The 20,330-nt window shown below is 39.1% G+C and overlaps 1 protein-coding gene across 5 annotated transcripts in view; it reads left to right on the top strand.

The window, feature by feature from the left end:
- The window catches only part of LOC143040636 (uncharacterized), a 120,235-nt gene extending 100,211 nt beyond the window's left edge, over positions 1-20,024 (top strand). For 4 of the 5 annotated variants that reach the window (XR_012967734.1, XR_012967736.1, XR_012967732.1 and 1 more), the window contains exons 11-13: positions 8,978-9,121; positions 11,579-11,656; positions 16,257-20,024. The gene's annotated coding sequence lies outside the window, so the exon portion shown is untranslated. The remainder of the gene's footprint in view (positions 1-8,977; positions 9,122-11,578; positions 11,657-16,256) is intronic. The other variant, XR_012967733.1, reaches the window with a different exon arrangement.
- The last annotated feature ends 306 nt before the right edge of the window (positions 20,025-20,330 follow it).

Here is a 20,330-nt window from a genome sequence, read left to right as displayed (position 1 = left end):
GGTGCTTGTTTTCCCTGCCGTCATCACCCCATCTCCCATTTTTCAGCTGTCTCTTCCTAATTTGTACTTTTTCACACCAACTTGAGCATCAGTATTTCTGTTGAGTTTGGTTTCAGCAAAGAACATTGTTTGGTTATTGTGTCTTTTGCTGTAGATGTATTACCAAATGTTAACCTTCACATTCATATGAGTACCATATTGAAACGACTGGAAGGAGGGAGCCTACAACCATACCCCTCGAATCCATCAGTGTTCTCCCTCCCACTCTTCTCTCACGTCTCCTCACCCCCTTTTTCTTCACCCCCTTTTTCTTCACCCCCTTTTTCTTCACCCCCTTTTTCTTCCATCTTACCCTCTCTCCCTTCCTTCACTTACCACCTTATCCTTCCATCTTGTTCACCTTCCCACACTCTGTCACCTCCCACACCTTCCTTCTCCTTTCAGTTTTTGCCACACTCTCGCTCCTTCCCTCGTCCTTTTATCCAACACTCTTCCCTGCTCTCCCTATCATTTACCACCTACTAGACTGCACTTCTTCAGTGTAATATTGCCCACAAGGATAAAATGCTGGTTATTTTGAACAAAATACTTCCTTCACATGTCTCTCTCCATCCCTCCTTTTCCCTTTTTTCCACCATTGCCCTCCTCACCTTCATCCTCTTCCCTTCCCACTTTATCCCACTTTCATCCCATGCCTTCCTCTTTCCTTCTTCCACTTCATTTCTCACTCCCTCTCCTCTCACTCACTCGTTCACTCCCTTCCTACCTTACCTGTTCTTCCTTCCCAATGCATGTTTATGAGATCCTTAGTTAATATAATTGCCAGTTAATCAGTGTACAGAAGGAGCTGCAATACCAGAAGCTTAAGCCCGGTTTTTAAAGGCATTCTGGAAATATTTCTGATCTCCACTTTGGACCACAAGTTCAACATTGTAGTGGAATGATGGTGAGCTCAGTATATTGACAGCTTCATTGTATATATATGTGTGGATGCTGCCAAAAGTACAAGATATTGATCCCAACAATTTGATGTGGGATTCTCACATTCAACTTGGATAATAATCATATTGTTCATAACGGCCAAACTAGAATACTAGTTCTTTGGCAGAATGTGGGGAAGAGTAAACCTGAAATGAAATTTTGTAATTCAATGTAACATTTTATTGATTCCAATTTGTAGATAAAAAATCATTACTCAAGCACGTCAGTCATTCACACTTAATCTCTTCATATCACAGACGAAAAGGAGGTATCTGAACAGTGAGTGATGGCCCATATGCCAAATATGATATATAAGCAGATCAGATCATAGCTAATTGGGCAAGCATGGAGGGTCAAGGAATCATGTTCAAAACCCCCCAAAATGGCCATCATTTTCACTGGGGATGTCAAGCTGATGGAACACCAACTTTGGTAAAGATTACATTGCTTTAATGTTTTGTTTATGTAGGCATTGAGAACAGTGTTCATGTCAAGGTAAGATTTATTGGGCACAGGTATATCGGGCAATTGGACAAATTTAATTGACTAAATGGTTCCTCAAATTTCATCAAGTGGAAAACTGAGGTGGTGAGGAGATAGGGTTGATGAAAGAATATTAGGATGGTTTGGACACATGGAAAGAATGAGTGAAGAAAGACTAGTAAAAGAGGTGTGGAAGGCAGATGTGGAGGGAGTGAACATGAGGGGACGTCCTAGGATGAGGTGGATGGATGGGGTGAAGGGGGCTTTGGGGAAGAGGGGAATGTCTGTTGAGGAAGGACGGGAGAGGACAGAAGACAGGTGAATGGAGAATGGTTGTATATGGATGATGATGTGATTGCATGAGGTGGATGGGGGGGCGAGGTAGTATGTGTGAGCAAAATTTGACGCAGCCCGAATGGATTTCTCCCCGTCCATTCATTTTATACAATGGGGGGACGGAGAGGGGGGGGTCGCCGATTTAATGAAGCGGCCTTGCTGTGGATGTGCTGTGTCTTGCAACACTGCTTCTGACCCAGGGCAGTGGACAAGGTGCAGGGATGACCCGTCATTCAGGAGGTGCTAAGATAAGAGGGAGGGTGGAGGGGTGTGGAGTGTATTCAGGGATGGAATGGGTGGGAATGATTTTATGCCTTTTTCTTTTTGGCTACCCTCCTTGTAAGGGTGAAAAAGCCTTGGTATATGTATGTATGTATGGAAAACTCCAACCCCACAGTGGCTGGCAGGCCCTGAGTCTTCCCATGTATCTTTCTGGAAAGAATCTTAGGACTGTTGTATTGGTGTGGGACTGTTTGTGTCACTGGCAGAAAGTGGAATAGGAAGGGAAGCAGTTGTCAGCTTTCCATGTATGAAAAGGTGCAAGATATAGTTGGAATTGAGAGATGTTTTGAGCCCAGTCCTGAAACCAAGTGTTGGCCCCACAGGGCTGTACCTCCAGATAGAGGTGAAGGGTTTGATAGCTTTTGAAAATGATCGTTTTGTTGCCTCCATGCAGGACCACCACTAGTAGATACCTGTTGTTGGTACTTATGGAGTGAATGAATAGCAGTATTGAATCTTTAACCACTGAATTCTGACAGGGTTGCCCCAGGGCATTTGTAAGAATTAAAAGTAAACTATTAGTTATTTCATGGTAGACATGATCAGAGCATTATATATGCTAAAAGAAAGGGGGGGGGGGAGATAATTTTAGCTATAACATGGATATGAATACTTTTGTGTGTGTATGTGGTGCAGTATGATTTTCCTGGTCTTATTTAAATTTAGTCAGCTGTTGCCCTTTATGCTTGCATGGATTCATGTTTTCTTTATTGAAGCTTGGTAAGAAAAATTGTAAAACTAGAGAATTCTGTAAACGAAGCAAGTACAGCACAGTAAATACAACAGATATGTATGCAAACCACTTTTATTTAATTACCAGGAAAGTGACAACAAATTGTTGGCCTATTAACAGTTCATCACCCCTCCTCCCAAAATTCACCTTTATCAACAATCACACCCCCATTACCATATTCTAGAGAACAAACACCAGTACCTGAAAACAGCAATATTATGTCGCGTCCACACGGTCAAGCTGTGCCCGTGAAGTGTCCACACAGCCGACGATGGTGGTTGGGGGTTAGTTGGCCGCAAGCAGAGGTTGGGGGGGAGTGGTTCAGTGCGGTACGATAACCATGGTTCCCGCCAAACTTGGAAAGAAGGTAGCACTTTACAGCATTGTAATTGCTGCCTGCATTAAAAAGAAAAAGAAGAAATCACGGAGACATGTCTGATGCCAGGAGTGGTTACAAAGATGTGATTTAATCCCTTCCATACTGTGCCGCATACGTAGGCGGCATGAGGAGCAAGTGGATACGCGAGGCTGCCATATCGGTGTCTTGATTATATTTATTGTAGTTGCCCCTGTGTAATGACATACTCTCTAAACTGTCTTCATCACATTTTCTATGGTTATCAAAATTCACGGGTGAAAGTGAGAACGATCGATATAAGCGGTGACTATATTTTATGAAGCGAGTATTATTACGACACATTGTACGTCTGGCAGCTAATGCTGCCCGCGAGATTTTGGCCCGTACTGAAGAGGTTAATGGGAAGCTCAGTGACAATCCTACGTGAATTGCAGGATGAAAATGAACAATTGTTTTGCAATTATATGAGAATGAACATGCGCAGCTTTTCTGTTCTCCTTTCGAAAGAGACAAATATGAGAAAAAGCATAGCACCACTTGTCGAGACCAGTACACACTAGTACTAAGTGCGGACATGGTGGAAAAGGTAACTCCGGTCTGTACCAAGCGGGTTTGCTAACTTTGCTTACACCTCACCTCATGCGTTTGGCAGCAATGTCAGCCCTCCATCCACTGCCCGCAAATGGCGCCGGGAACGGACAGTTTGATGGTTTGCCCAATGAAATTGCCCGTTGTCGAGCAAAGCCCTCGTGCCCGGCGGACAGTGCTCGACCCTGTGGACGTGGCATTAGTAGTAGTCCATAGTGATGGGTAAATCGACAATTATAGAAATTGATTCTAAGACAGATTCCATGAAATTCGTATTAAGGATAAGTAATTTTTTGCAATGGTGAAATTGCTATTAAAATACAGCTTTGTTAAGAAATTGAGAAAAAGTAAACTAAAATGTCATTTGAAAACAGATTATTGGATGATGGATGCAGTAATTTTGAACCTAGGAAAAGCAATTGTTCTCCTTTTTTACCGGTTTGAAAAATGTTAGCACCTTCAAGTAAAGGAAATTTTGTTCTGGTTATATATTTTGTGTAATTTTGAAGAACTAGTTTGATACCATAATTAGAATTTTCATGCAAGTGAGAATTTCTGCTTTATAATCAAGTATGTTGAACTGGGGGAAAAAAATTAGTTGATAGTAGTGAAACTAAGTGCTTGAAAGTTAAATGGGCCATGTTGACCAAGGCTTGGTTAGGTCATGGTAAAAATAAATAAATACATAAATAAAAGAAAAACGGTAAAATGCCGCCAAGAGCATGCTACTCACTATGGTTAAGCGAGGAAGGATGAAAAGAAATAGTCATAGATATGAATATTTAAACAATAAGGGGTAGGGAAGAATTTGAATAGTAGTCGTATATGCTATACTTAGTATAACACTTAAGCCAAACTCTTGGTCTATGTATTGGCATGGTCTATGACAAGAAATGACATTGAGGGTGTAGGGTGCCAAGCTTACTCTTGTGTTTTTGTGTCTGTCTTGGGTTGGTTACAAGTGGGAAAATTATTTTCTGCATCCATAAGGAGCTCGATAGATGTTGCTCACAGTGACTAAACTTACAGCTTTTTGCCAAACAATTAATAGCTGCTGTATGTTGGCATCACTAATTAAAATTTCTCTTTACACCCATGCAGATATTGATGATACCCACTTTAAAAGCTAGTTCTCATACTGTACAGGATTTGATTCACTAGAATTTTGTGTTGAACTTTTCAATTATTATTACTATTATCATCATTATAATGACATTGGCTTTATTGGTGAAAGCAGCCATTGTATATGATAAAAACAATATGAACATGTTGATATCTCAGTTGACTCTTGATATTTGTATAAGTAGAATTAAAAGTAGCAAAAAACAACAAAATTAGTGAATATTATACAAGACTACTGGAATATATTTCATTGGGGTAGTTATTGATCTCTGGGTAGTGGGCATAGTTATTAATATCTGGGTAGTGGGCATGAGGACAAGAATCCAATTGGACCATGGTAGATGCCCAATGGCAAGCAGCAGTGATATATAGTTTAAGAATGAAAGCATTGAAATTGCTCAAGATTGGATTATTAGTACAGCATATTTATAATTAAAGATTCTTTTAAAAACTAAGTGCTTTAGTATTTATAGAAGTGAATCTATTTAACAAGAAAATATTAAAACTGGAAGAGCAAACTTGGTATCTTTAGATACATCGTTGTTGGTAAATGATGGCTAATAGAATATTACCTAGTTGAATTAACTTTGGAATCAAGAATCGGTTCTGTTAGAATTGATCCCCATCACTTGTCCAATGAAGTACAAGATTACACACACACAACCATACAAGTGCATTGTCTTGACACGTGTATCTTAACTGTATGAATGTATTAGTCCTGTTACTGGAATGTGGATTATAATTGATATCTTGAGTTTCACTAAGTGGAAAACCCACAGCAGCAGGCAGCAGTTCCTGGGCCTTCTCATAGATCTCTAGGGAGAAATTTGGATAGTTGTCAGTTTTGTATTGGTGTGGGATTGTTTCTGTGTCACTGGCTGTAAGTGGAAAGAGTAGGCAGGTGGGGGCAGTTCCTGGTTATTAGACCACCATGTTTGAAAATGCTTAGAAAATACAGTTGAAATTTATATATATTTTGGGCCCAATCCAGAGTCCAAGTGCCCTCAGTGGTGCATATTTTAATGAAGGTGAAAGGGAGTAATGGGTTTTGGAAATGGGCAGCTTCATTGTCCATCTAGCAGGATCACCACAGGCAGGGACCTGTCATTGGCCCCTTTTGTGTGTGTGTGTATAATAAATAATTGTATGTAACAAACTAATATTGAGGCAATTGGGTCATAAATGGTCATTCTAACTCGTATTAGTAATAACGGTACACCTGTAGGTCAAATTTTGTCAGCCATATGGTTTACCATGGCTACTATATTATAGAAGATGGGTGTTAGTTTAAAGCATATACAATATATATATACACTAAGCCCTCAGTATATTAAACTAATTGGTGGGGAGGCTTGATCAATATAGCTGGAAGTACATTTGTATTTGAAAATATGCTCCACCATTGGGATTTGAACTTTTTTGCTTGAGCAACTGCTTCTTATGAGGCAAGAGCAGTACCATTGTACTAATCCATTGACCATTAAAAAGAAATACCTAGACCACAACCTGGTCATTCCCCAATGGAACCTTGTAGTACAGTATGTGTTCTTATTTCATCGATCCATTTTACAGGCGAGCCTTCCGACAAAATGAAAGTCGTTATGACAAATGAAAATGTGTTCTGCCATTAGGATTTGAACTACTGCATGAGCGACTGCTTCTTACAAGGCAAGAGCAATACTGTTGTACTAATCCACTGACCGTTGAAAGAAATTACCTGGACCATGACCTGGTCATTCCCCAACAGTGCTTGGGTAGTACAGTATATATTTTTGTTTCATCTCTATTTTACAGGCAAGCCTTCTGACAATTTGAAAGAAGTTATGACCAAAGGAAATATGATCCACCATTAGGATTTGAAATCTTGTGTGAGCAACTGCTTCTTACGAGGCAAGAGTGATACCATTGTACTAATTGACTGTTAAAAAAAGTAACGTTGACCACTTCTTGGTAATTCCCCAAGTAGTTTGGGTAGTACAATATGTATTCTTATTCCATCTATCCATTTTACAGGTGAGCCTTCCAACAATTTGAAAATCATTATGACAAATGGAAATATGTTCCCGTTATTGGGATTTGAACTTTTGTACGAGTTACAGCTTACAAGGCAAGAGCAATACTGTTGTACTAATCATTGACCATTAAAAGGAAAGACCTGGTCATTCCCCAACAATACTTGGGTAATACAGTATGTATTCTTATTTCATCAATCCATTTTACAGGCAAGACTTCTGACAATTTGAAAGTCATTATGACAAAAAGAAATATCTTCCATTGGTATTTGATCTTTTGCACAATTGACTCCTTCTTACAAGGCAAGTGTGATACTGTTGTACTAATCCATTTGCTGTCGAGGGAATGACCTGGTCATTCCCAACAGCGCTTGGGTAGTACAGTATGTATTCTTATTTCATCAATCCATTTTACAGGCGACTTCCAGCAATTTGAAAGTAGTTATGACAAATGGAAATGTGCTCCACCATTGGGATGTGAACTCTTGCATGAGCAGCTTGGCTTACTGTACTACCAAAGTGCCATTGGGGCACCAGGTTGTGGTCAAAGTCGTTCCTTTTAACAGTCAATGGATTAGTACAACAGCGTTGTTCTTGCCTTGTAAGAAGAAGTCATTCATACACGACTTCAAATCCCAATGGTGAAGCATATTTTCATTTGACATGACTTTCAACTTGTCTGAAGACTAGCCTGTAAAATGGATAGATGAAGTAGAATACTTACTAACCCAAGTGCCGATGAGGAATGACCAGGTCAGTCCAGGTCATTTATTTCAAGTCAATGGATTAGTACAATGGTATCACTCTTGCCTCTTAATAAGTAGTTGCTCTTGCAAGAGCTTGAAACCCAATGGTGGAGCATATTTCCATTTGTCCTAACTTTCAAATTGTTGGAAGGCTTACCTATAAAATTGATCGATGAAATAAGAATACACACAGTACTTCCCAAACGCCATTGGAGAATGATCAGGTCATTCCTTTTAACAGTCATTGGTCACTCTTGCCTTGTAAGAAGCAGTTACTCATGGTGAAACAGATTTCCATTTCTCATGATGACTTTCAAATTCTCGTAAGGCCTGCCTGTATAAAATAGATCGATGGAACGAGAATACGCACTTTATTACCCAAGCGCCATTGGGAAATGACAAGGCCCTTTTAACAGTCAGTGGATAAGAACAACCTATTTTATTATAAGCAGCAGTCACTCATGCTAGAGTTCAAATCCCAATAGTGGAGCACTTTTCCATTTGTCATAACTACTTTCACATACGCATTTAAATTTTCCACGTGCCCGCCATCCATGCTGAATCTTGTACCTCGTGTACTTACCTTGTTTGTTACATCAGACAAAGGTCTGTACATCTTAGTAGAGTTGATGTAGCTATAATGAGGTTCGGTATGGTGAGGGTTTACTGTATACGTATACAGTATACTGTACATATATTTATTCACACTAGGTTTTTCACTTCATATACTATGAAAATTTTCAATACACTTTATTCTGTTGGTAGATTTTTTCCAACATGATTGAATAGTGTAAGGGTTAGTTTTTGCATAATAGTTTGCTGATCGTCTTCCAAGTTTGATGAAAGGAAGCATGGGAATGTTATGAAATGGAGGTTTTGTGTGCAGTTGTCTAATATTTTTCTTTGAAACCTTAGTGGGAACCAACTTCATTCAAAGTAGCTTTACAGTGCAGCACTGCTGCAGACATAGTCCCCGTTTGAGCATTCTTAAGACTGAAGGTTCCAGACATACATAGTTGTGCATCTGGGCTTACATGGAATTGTATTAATTTCTTACCAAAAGAAAGAAGCTGATAATTAAAAGAGGTACTCAACTGTTACGCTATCACTTGTACTGTGAATAATGGATTCTGTAATTTTTTATTTGGATAGAAAATATTCCAACGATTCTCTTGAAAGCATGCATATTATTCAGATAGTGTGATGGCTTTGTATTTGGAAGAATAATTATGATATGAAACTTGTATACATCTTTTCTTCCATTAGGAAAATCAAGGTGGTATGGAGTAGAATCATAATTTAATGTCAAAATTAATTGTTATCCTTTACTGTGCAGGGGCAGAAGAAATGGATGGCCAGGAATAACATCGGATGATCACAACTTCACTTAGGGTATATCAAATGCAGCCATCCTACATGGGGGCAGAAAGTAGAATGGCAACTACTTCATCTGCTGAAGACGTAATACTGTAATATAGAGGTGAGTTTTGTTTGAAGAACTTGAGGTTGAATGACAGATAACACCAAAGATGATAAATAATGGTTGGCTATCTAGATAAGTTAACTAATGCCTAACCTCCCAAGTTGTGCCTTTCATAATCCAGCAGTCAATTATAAGTGTCGACTTGGTGACTAACACTAATTCAATCCCTTATAATTTCCTACTACTGTACTAGCAGTACCCTTGTTTTTTCTACCTTTTTTTTTACCAATTTGACAAAATACCTATGATGCTGTGGTATCCAGAAGCCTCTGGTTACAGCCCCACTTGTGGTGAGGCCCACTGGTTGCTCTGTACTGGGACATAGCACAGCTTGGCAGCTCACTGCACATCTGAGCAGTCCTTTTCAAGATCCCCACTCGGCTCGCCATGTGGGAAAGAATTTATATTTTATATATGATTTTTTCTCTCTCTCTCAACATAACCTGCTCCCCGTTTTCCACCTGACTGGGAAGTGATCCACAGTAAGGTCGCAGTCTGTAACCACAGGAATGGAACAAGGAACAAGTCAAAATGGAAGGGAATAGCAGCCTACCATGATAATTCAAAGATTCTACCTCCCTGTCCAATAGTTCCAAATACCTCATTATAACAATAATGGTTACAAGCACACACACACACACACACACACACACACACTCGCTTACTCATTTATTTACTTACATTCACAGTCAGGTGTCATTGGTTCTTTGAAATGCCTTTGCCCAGTAAAAAAGCGATCATATGACTTGAATTTCAGTTAGTATGTGGGGAAGTAGAGCCCAAGAACAAATTGTATAGGCAAGGCCAGATAGGCTTGAAGTTCTTTGAAGAAGCAGACTAGTAAGAATCATGAATACCACAAGAACCAAAAGGAAATGGGGAAATTTTTCTTTTACAACTTCGAGGTGAATAGATATGTGCTAAGCCTTAAGGAGAGGAAGAAGTGAGATTTGATTCAATAAAATGTGACCAAAAATATATATTGATATACCTCATCCACCACCATCACCTCTTCATCCTATCATTCACTATCCCGCCTTCTGTTTTGGGTTACTCTGCATTGTCTTCCTGGAATGGAGTAAGTTAATTCTTGTTATGTGTTCCAATGATCTTTTGAATAATATGTGTCTGGGGACCTTGTTTGTATCTAGGCTACTATATCTTTGTATTGGGACTTTTTAATAAATATTTAATCCATGTGATGTTTGTTAGCTAACTGTTGGTTAGAGAAGAAAGGCATTTCTGATTTGGTTCTCGTCTTTACAATAGTTTGGATATTGTGGATCATTGTGAGATTGGTCTATGATGCTGGGATTTTAGGGGGTTTGATTTCAAAACCAGGATTATGTGAGCTCTTTTCCTATATGTATGGGTTTGTTAGTTAAGGTTCTTATAGCTATTTGGCTAAGGTATTTGAAATTTTATTTGGGCCATCAGCTTGGGAGTTTTTCAGTGTCTTTATGGTCCCTTCAATATCTTTACTGTTTAAAAGGGGTTGTTTCAGTGTCTGGAAAATAAATGGAAAAACTGGTCATTGTAAAATGTGGAGAAGTGTTAAATCCATCAGAAACTCTAAATTAAATTCTACCTCAAGCCCTACACTCTCACCCATGAAGCAATTATACACCAAAACAAACATTTATGTAAGCTTCAAGCCCACATCACCAGAAAATGGACAATTTCCTCTAATGTGCGACCCTAAATACTCAACTCCCCACTTCCTTGAATCTTTTTCCTTCAAGACTTTCCTCCAATATCCTCCCAAACTCTTCTGTTCACTTTCACTAACCACCTCCAAACCCTGTCCTTCACTACCTGAACATGTTGAACAACCATTGTGACATTACACAACCCTGGTGTAACTCTACCCACATCTCAAACCACTCTTTCATAATATCCAACCCTAAAACAAACTCTGCAACTCTCATAAAAACTAGGTTGTTTATATCCCATACAACTCTAACAACCTCCCATAATGCTTTTCTGTTGACTCGTTGGGGGTTGGGCTAGGTGGAATTATTAACCCCTTCCATATGGTGCCGCACACGTAGGCGTCATGAGGAGCAAGTGTATTCGCGAGGCTGCCATATCGGCGTCTTGATTATATTTATTATAGTTGCCCCTCTGTAATAACATTCTTTCTAAACTGTCTGTAATCAAAATTCACTGGTGAAAGAGAGAACGATTGATATAAGCAGTGACTATATTTTATGATGCAAGTATTATCACGACACGTCGTACGGCTGGCATTGGCTGCTGCCCGCGAGATTTAAGGCCCGTACTGAAGAGGTTAAGCTCATGAAACTCCAACTTCTACCAGGTTACAGACTTGTATTCTTTTCATCTTGACATGTCAGCTGCTTTCCTCCTATTCGTTTCAGTAATTTAAGGGGATATCAATCAATACAGTATATCTCAATTTAGTTTTGAAACATTTTTCTTGTTTTTTTCCAGTGTAAGGTGGCTTCATGAGATCATGAAACCAGAAACTACAAAACTGGAAAAAAGTATTTTCACAGTGACTCGCGTCAGGTATGTATGATTGAATCCTTAGTTACTTGGTCTACTGGGACCAATGATAGATGCCTGCTTGTGGTGGCCCTGGAAGAGATTGAGGAGCTGGCCATGTTCATAATCTGTCCACCCCCTCACCTCCATCAGTAGGAGCAGTTCTTGAGGGGCTGATAGTCTCTGGACTGTGCCCTAGATTACTCCCAATCAACTTAAACTATTTCCTCCACGTTTTAAACACGTGGAGAGCTAACAACTGGTAAGCTCCCCTCCTACTACTTGATGACACAGAAACGGCCATACACCAACACCATACAAACAGTCCAGAGTTTCTTTCTAGACTTGTGGGAGGGCTTGAGGAGGACCATTGCCAGCTACTGTTAGATGTGGGGTTCCTGTGTAGTAAAACTGGTCATTTTGTCAGTCCTTTGCTCCAGATCTATCTTTCGTAGGATCTACATCTCCCAAGTAACCAGCAATGGCTACCAGTTGGGTCCATAAATCACCCAGGAAAGAAATGGTGTTGTCTAGGGATTGTTAGTGTAGTGCATTGTGGAATGAGGTGATCGTATGTCTTCTGAGTGGTGTTTGCATATAGGGCAGTTGTTTAGATCTGTGGCCATTCTTGTTCATTGTTTCTACTGTTTTAATGCTGAATGGTATCCTGAGCAGAGGTATGCTGCTGTTCTTGTCTGGTTTAGGAGGGTTTGTTGAAATATATTGGCAATCTTTCTTGAAGAGCTTTTCTAGTTACCTGGGTGTGTGGTTCAGTTGAGGTGGTAGGTTGTTTAGATGTGTGAATAGTATGCTGCTGGTGTAATTTTTTTTGTTGCATTCTGTTGGTGACGTTTGTGAAATGTAATGTGAAGGGTGTGTGGGGTTTAGGGATCTGTTGTAGAATTGCGTTCCTGCCATTTTCATGTGGTGTTCTATGGGGGAGGATTTTGGTTCATGTGTAAGTATTCAATGGGGTTGGTTTTGGTATGACAAGATATTCCTCCATCCAGTAGTATTTGTATATTGTTTGGGTTTGATTTCATGATTGTTAGGAACCATGCTGTGGAGACATAGTTGAGGGTAGTTCTTTCTTTTTAATTGGTTTTGATGGTTGTTATTTTCTTTTTGTTAGTGCTAGTGATGGATTTCAGTAGATTTGGTTTCTTGCTATCAGGTTATGTGGGCTGAAAATCAAAAGTATCAAATGTGAGGCTTAGAATCTTTGGATTCTTTTCTAGTGGAAGGCTTTGGGCACTTTTATATTGGCTCTCTCCCTTCCCTGCTCAACAGACATTCCTCTTCACCCCATTCCATGCCATTCCCTCAGTTTCATTCCACCCACCTCTGCCTTCTTCACTTTTTGTTGCTCTATTTCTTCACTCGTTCTTTCCATATGCCCAAATCATCCCCGTATTCATCAACTGTAAAGGCCAGCTCCCTTTCAACATACATTCTGCTAAATCTGTCTCTATCCTCACAACCCCCACCATGTTTCTACAAATTATCTTTTTTTTTTTTTTTTATAAAGATATTTTTTACCCCTTATAAAGGAGATAGCAAAGTCAAAAGGCACATATCCACTCCCATCCACCACCCTTTCCTCCCGCTCATTGTAGCTCCTCATGGATAAAGGGTTATCCCTGTCCTGCCCACTACCCTGGGTCAGAAGCAATGCAGCACAGATCTATCAACACACTGCTCACAAACATCACACAAGTGTTGGAAGGATTAAATGAAAAACTTCTACTAGGGAGAATGAGGTTTTTTAGATCCCTAGACAAGTACATACATACATATACCAAGGCTTTTTTCCCCCTTACCAGGGGGGTAGCCAAAAAGGACAAGGCACAAAAACATTCCCACCCATTTCATCCCCGAAAACACTCCACACCCGTCCACCCTCCCACCCCACCTAGACAAGTACTATAAAAAAAAAGATAACTTGGACATACATAATGACATGAAATGGTTAACCACCTACACTGCAGGAAGACCATGTAGAGTAACCCAGTCAGTCAATCAATCTTTTGTCCCTGGTGTCCCTTGCTGAAGACCTGTGGTTTCCAGGAATCTAATAACAGCCTTCAGGCAGTACCTTGAGTCACTTAAATAAAAAATAGTTGTCGATTTAGGATAGTTTATTGTCAGGCATTGTAGCATAGGGTGTTGTGTGTCTTTGTGTTATGGTTGTACCTAGGGTAGATTGAATCTGGCCTGGCTTGTTCCGTGTTGCTACGGTCTTAATGATGGATGGTGTCCTGAGCACAGGTGTGCTAGTGTGGTTCTTTTCTGTTGTGTGAGGGTTTTCTCTAGGGGACTTGTATCTGAGAGTTATTGTTGGAGTATTGAGTTTGGTCTTTCTTGAAGGACATGATTACTCCTTGCACTATATCCATTAAAGCCCTGTCTACCACCTTTCCATCCACCACAGTCTCCCATGTGTACTTGTGCTTGACTTTCTTCCGAAACACTTCCCAACAACTATTGGTTCATCTCCTAATCTAGCATTGAGATCTCCCAGTACCACTACATTGACATTTCTCCCTAAACCTTCAATGCACTCATTTTAATCTATCCAAAATGCCTCCCTTTCTCACTTACAAAAGACCCACATCTCTCTTCCCAGTTTCAACTTCATCCACGTTAACCTTGAAGAAGCCTTCCACTCCACATGTTTAACTATCTCTTCCTGAACTAATATAGCCACATCTTTCCCTCATCCTCTCTTCACTCCCAAACTCATACTCACCCCTCCCTTTCAACTTTACCTCACTCACATCCATCTTCTCACAAACATACTGCCTATATCTTCCCATTTACTCTGAAGAGGGGGATGTATGTAGATCAAGGAAGAGAGAAAGCAGGAGATAGGGGTGAGCGGAAAATGGCTGTGCATCGATAATACGGTGATGCAAGGAAGGGAGGGGGCAAGTTTTAGGGACTGTTTATATATGAATTATATTTTGATGCAGCCCCATCATCAATTTTACTCTATGAGAGGATGATGAGGCAGGAAGGGTCACAGATAAAGAGAAACAGCCTTACTATGGATGTGCTATGTCTTGCTGCATTGCCTTTGACCCAGGACAGTGGGTGGGATACTGCCCTGATATTCTCTTGTTGCTTTTTCCAAATTCAATTATACTGCACTTCTTGATGTTGAATTCTATCTCCCATCTCTTGCTCCACTATGAGACTTTGTTCAGATCACTCTGTAATGAGTCAGTCATTTCGGAGTTTGTTCTCTTTAATAATTTTGCACCATCTGCAAAGCAGTTCATGTAACTTTCAATGCCTTTGTCCATGACATTTACATACATAGCAAACATTGTTGGAGCTAGTACTGACCCCTATATCCCATAGGGGTCACTACTCATTTCTTCCCATTTTAAATATTTGTCTTTGAGCACAACTCATTTTTCTTCCATGTAGGAAGTCCTCCATCCAATTCAATAGTTTTCCAAGTATGCCTCCTATTGTTTCCAGTTTATATAGTAATTTTCTGTGTGGTACCTTATCAAATGCCTTTGGTAAGTTCAGGAAGGCACTGTCTGCCCAGCCATCTTTCTTGCAATATATCTATCAATCTTGAATAGAAACAAATTAAATAAGTGGTACATGATCTTGTCTAAATCCAAGTTGCCTTAGGTTCAGTATATTGTTCTCCTCCAGATATTTTGCCCATCTCTCTTTGATGATTCTCTCAAAAATTTAACTATTGTACTCGTTAGGGACATTGTATAATTTGTTGGGTCTTCCTTATTTCCCCCTTTATATATTGGCATTTTTCCAGTTTCCTGGTAGTTTTCCTCTTTTGAGTGAACATTCAATTATTTTATATTTTTCCTGTTAGTTTGTCTATACATTCATTCAGTATCCAGTTTGCAACTCTGTTCGGACCATGTGACTTGTTAACATCAAGCTTTAATATTCGATTCCTTATTTCATTCTGAGTAATATTTAATTTCTTCAATGGAGGAAATCTTACTTCAATTCTTTGATCATAGTTTAGTATATTTTTTCCTCTTTGGTGAATACAGATTTGAAATGTTCATAATATCTGCCATTTCAATATCTTCTGTGCATTCTCTGTTACCTTGACGTAATTTAACCTAAGTGGGAGACAGAACGAGAATTGATGGATTTGGTGAAGGGGCTGTCTTGGATAACGGGGGAAGTCTGTTGAACAGAGAAGGAAGAAGGCATGAGATTGGTGTAAGTGAAAAATGGATGGTAAAATGACCTGACCCAAAGGGATTTCTCGTTGTATTATCTAATTATTCATGAGTTCATGAGGGAGGGAGAGTCACCATATGGAGGGGTGGAAGTAAACCAGCTTCAGCTGTCTGCCCCTGCTGTGGAGAAGCTGTCTCTTGCTGCATTGCATCAGATCCAGGCAGTTGTTATGGAGAAGGGATGATACTTCATTCACAAGAAAGTAAAATAGAATATCAGGGAAAACTGATGCAAGATCTGAAGGATGTGTGCATGCCTTTGGCTGACTTGTCACCCCTGTAAGGGAGAATAGGCCATATTCTATATAGGTAGACATGTTCTTTGTTTTAATTTTGAACAATATGGATGCTTTGATAGGAAAATTAATTCTTTCTATTTTGCTTTCCAGGCCCCACCCCCTCCTGCATCAGGAAAACTGGCGAGTCATGCAACCCTTCTTCCACTTCAATAGTTTACCATTCCATTGTTATGCATTATTTATTTGTAAATTAATAGTCTGTATAGAAAGTCACTAAGAAGGTTTTTAAAATACCACAATTTATTTTAGCCTGTACTTCCCATTTTTATTCCTGTAATGTGGAATTCTTAAATGCAACCTCCACAGAGTGAAATCTGGAAGTGGTTGTATATTAAGTGATTTCATTTTAGAAATTGCTTAAACGTGATGTTCATAAAAACAAGTATTGGAGAATTGTCTCTGATGATGTTTATAATGTGGCTCAATCTTTATATTATCAAATATTTAAAGCCAAAGTTATTGTTTACCAGATAGAACTATTTTATGCATCTGTTGTAAATATTGAATCTTCTGCTTCTCCTTCTTTCTAAGAGCAGAAAAACAATGAATGTTTCATGAGGATGTATAAAAGAGTGAAAATAGTATGTGGTATGGGAACGGAAGGGTTGTGAATTTTGAAATGAGGCAAGGGTGGGAAAAGGTGCACATCAGGGATGGTTGCAAAATAGATACGAGAGTGTTTGAGGAAGAATGGAAGCACAACGTAAAATTGATAGAAGAGCATATGTGAGGTTGAGTAGCTTATATTACAGTATTAAAATTTATATAAAGATGTTTTTTGAAGTGAAATCATGAAGTTAGGAGATGGACAAGGGTTTTTGGGGGACATAAGTGGAATATTTAAAGTTATTGAATGTATAGGACAGGGAAGCTTTATTGAAATGAGAGAAGCTAGGAGAATGAATGAATGATAGGAAAATAAGGCTATTGTAAAAGAGAATGTACAAATAAATTGTCCAAAAAGACAATGATGTGGAATGTGACCAGTGATGAACATTGTGGATTGCAGGAGTACATGTATAGTTCTATACAGGAAGACAAGTATTTATGTGATGGTTTGCCAGGAATCTGTCCTTTTAGGTATCTACATAATTGTGGTAATAGGGGTTGAGGCTATGTTCAGAAGGTCACTTCTGTGACTTAATTTCAAGGTCTTGCAGCTCTCTCCATCCTATCTCCTAAGAAGAGAGTGGCAAGATCTAAAAATGATATTTGAAAACTGGTTGAAAAGAAGCCAACTGCTACCTCACCATCTTGTAGTGGTGCCCCTGAGAATGAGATTCACAGTATATTCAGCCTCTATCAATAATTACCTTAGGGATGCAATATCCTACCAAAGGAGGAGACAAGAACTCGAAACAAGATTCAAAAACTAGTTGAAAGAAAGACAACTGCTACCTCATGGTGCTTGTGGGTAATGCTGTAAACAAGGAACCAGCAAAGACCAGCAGTATATTTAGTCACCATCTCCCCTACAAACAACTTGAATTTTTCAACTAATATCCACAAGACAATGGTGCATGATGGTTGGGTGGTGTAACCCAAGGGGGTTGCCCTGTGTGAAGATAGGGAGTAGCACAGTTGATGGCAGCCTACATGATTGAGCAGCTCTATAGAAGGAGTTAGCAAAGGTGCTCTAAACATGCTTCCCTAAACCTAAGCTGAGGAAGCACTCCGTGATTACGTAACACAGTATACAAATGAGCAACAGCCTTCAAGGTTGCTTTGTTGTACTCCTGTCCTGCTACTAGTATTTCAGTGAGAGAAGCAGTTTTCACGTATGATCTCTTTGCCATCTTTACAAAATTACAGATTCAAAAAATTCTCAACATTCTCCACCCCCCTGGTCCAGTTAAAATAATTCTCATGTTGGGTGCCATCTCACATAAGCATCTTTGGCATTGAAGAGCCTGACAAGGTAGCTACCTTTCCACCCTTGCTCTCATCGTCTCATTTTCTTACTCGTTCCACTTGACCCCTTAACATATCTCTTAAGCCCTTTATCTACATTTATATTCCTCCATTCTCTCTCCCATACCTTCAAAGTTTGCCCTCAGAGAGGGTCATAGGCACAATCACCCCTTCATATAGTGTTCTACTTGCATCCATCCCCAGATGCCTAGTTCTCATGATGCTTTTCATTCCCTCGGTCTACAATTTTCTTATGCCCCTATTCCTTGGGACATGTGCTCCAGAATACTTACACCTACCCAACTCGCCCAGCGTATTTTAAAACTTCCACAACTCACTGCCACCAGTGTACATCGCATCACCTTACAACCTGCATTTACTCATAGAACTAGAATACAGCCTCTGCACAAGACCTACTACAAGAAAGAAAATTAGGAAGGGTACAGAGGAAAAAAAAAAAAAAAATTGGAAGTCCTTGCTTTGCCTAGTTCTCACCCGTAGACAATAGTGGAAAATATTGGAATTACTAAAGTTGCATATTCCAAAAAGCAACAGAATATATCAGCCCTCTCTCTCTTATTCTTAACCAACTTCAAGTTTCCCTTCATGAAGGTCAGGTTCTCAAAGTTCAGATTGGTCAGAGAGGCTCGCTTTGGCCTCAAAATGTCCGAGCCGAAGCTGAAGAGTCGTTCAGCTGAGGCAGACGAGGGCAGGGTAGTGTTATACTAGATGAAACAGTTCACCCAGTGCTACCTGTGCTCCTTGGGGAAGTTTGCCGGGGAGATCTTCATGATGCTTGTGTATACAAAAGACATTGACAGACTGGAAAAAGTACAACGGCGAGCCACAAAACTGATTCCAAATATAGAAAATAAATCATACAAAAATCGGCTAAAACATATGAAGCTGTTTTCCCTAAAAAATCGTAGACTCGGAGGTGACTTGATACAGGTCTTTAAAATTCTAAAGGGAATTGACATCAAAAGACAAAATTTTCACATTGAATGAGAATCGGACAAGAAACAATGGTCTCAAACTGTCCGGAAATAGATTCAATTTGGAAGTAGGTAGAAACAACTTTGCCAACTGTGTAGTTAATGAATAGAATAAACTTCCTGCACAGGTAGTGCAATGTAGTTCAGTTCGAAGCTTTAAGAATCATTTAGATAAACACTTAAGCAAGATGCCGTAATGATTATAATTTATTTTATTTGTTTGTTTTATAATTTTTTATTCATTTATTATTGTCAATTTATTATTATTTACTATTTACCTGTGTATTATTTAACTATACCTATGCATTTATTTATTTTTTATTTACATTATTATAGTTTATATATATATATATATTTTTTTTTTTTCTTTCTCTCCATCCGACCTAGATATGGACCAAAAGGTCTCCTGTCGGCATGATCCGCCTTTGTAATCCTTTTAATTTCAACTACAGATTAGTTAAATATGACAAATTTTGTACAGATTAAGTTCCTTTTAAACATGCCTATGAGGTCAATTCAAAGAATTTGTAACGTGTCCTGGTACATTGGTGGTAACCCTCATTCCCTTGTACACCTGCTACCTTGACAATGTTAGTAAACATGGATTACATGAAAATTTTCACATTTGTCATGGCAGTCTTAGATTCCATTTTTGTATTTACATGTAAGAGGTTTATATTTTTTTAAGACAAATGCTTAATTAAGTGGCCTTACTTAGTTCTCTCCCAGTTATAAATATTTACACAAATTTTAGCCATGACAATGATGAAAATTTTTTAGACAATGAAACTTGGAAGTTTTCTTTTGTGTATTGGTTATGTAACAAATGTAATTCAGATAATGCACAGCATTACCCATGCTAGGATGAGTGTTCTGCATAAATGAAGAATTTAGTCATATGTAAGGTATAAAAGTTTGAACATGTCTCCAATAAATTATTTACCAAGCGAGATTTAATTGTTTTTTCTAACCCTCGCATGGGGAATTAGGGGGGAGGGGTGCAACAATGCCTAAAAATATAAAACAACCTGGCAGTTGGGGAATTGCCCCTGAATGGTCAATTAGATGTAGCATGAATAATGATGGCCAACCAACTGAGCCTAGGATGCTGTTTCTGGTTACCGGAAACCTGCATCTTCTGCAAGAGACTAGTGTTGACAGATTTATTTATCAATCTTTCCAAAGTAATGCATAAGATAAAGGGGGCAAAGATGAGCAGATAGGAAATCTTGAGAGTAAAAAATTAATGGGAAGTAAA

The sequence above is a fragment of the Oratosquilla oratoria genome, chromosome 29 (assembly GCF_046742065.1).
Source record: "Oratosquilla oratoria isolate Oo_2021 chromosome 29, ASM4674206v1, whole genome shotgun sequence".
NCBI lineage: Eukaryota > Metazoa > Arthropoda > Malacostraca > Stomatopoda > Squillidae > Oratosquilla > Oratosquilla oratoria.
Note: the sequence above shows the minus strand (reverse complement) of the source record. Positions and strands in the feature narration are given on the sequence as shown.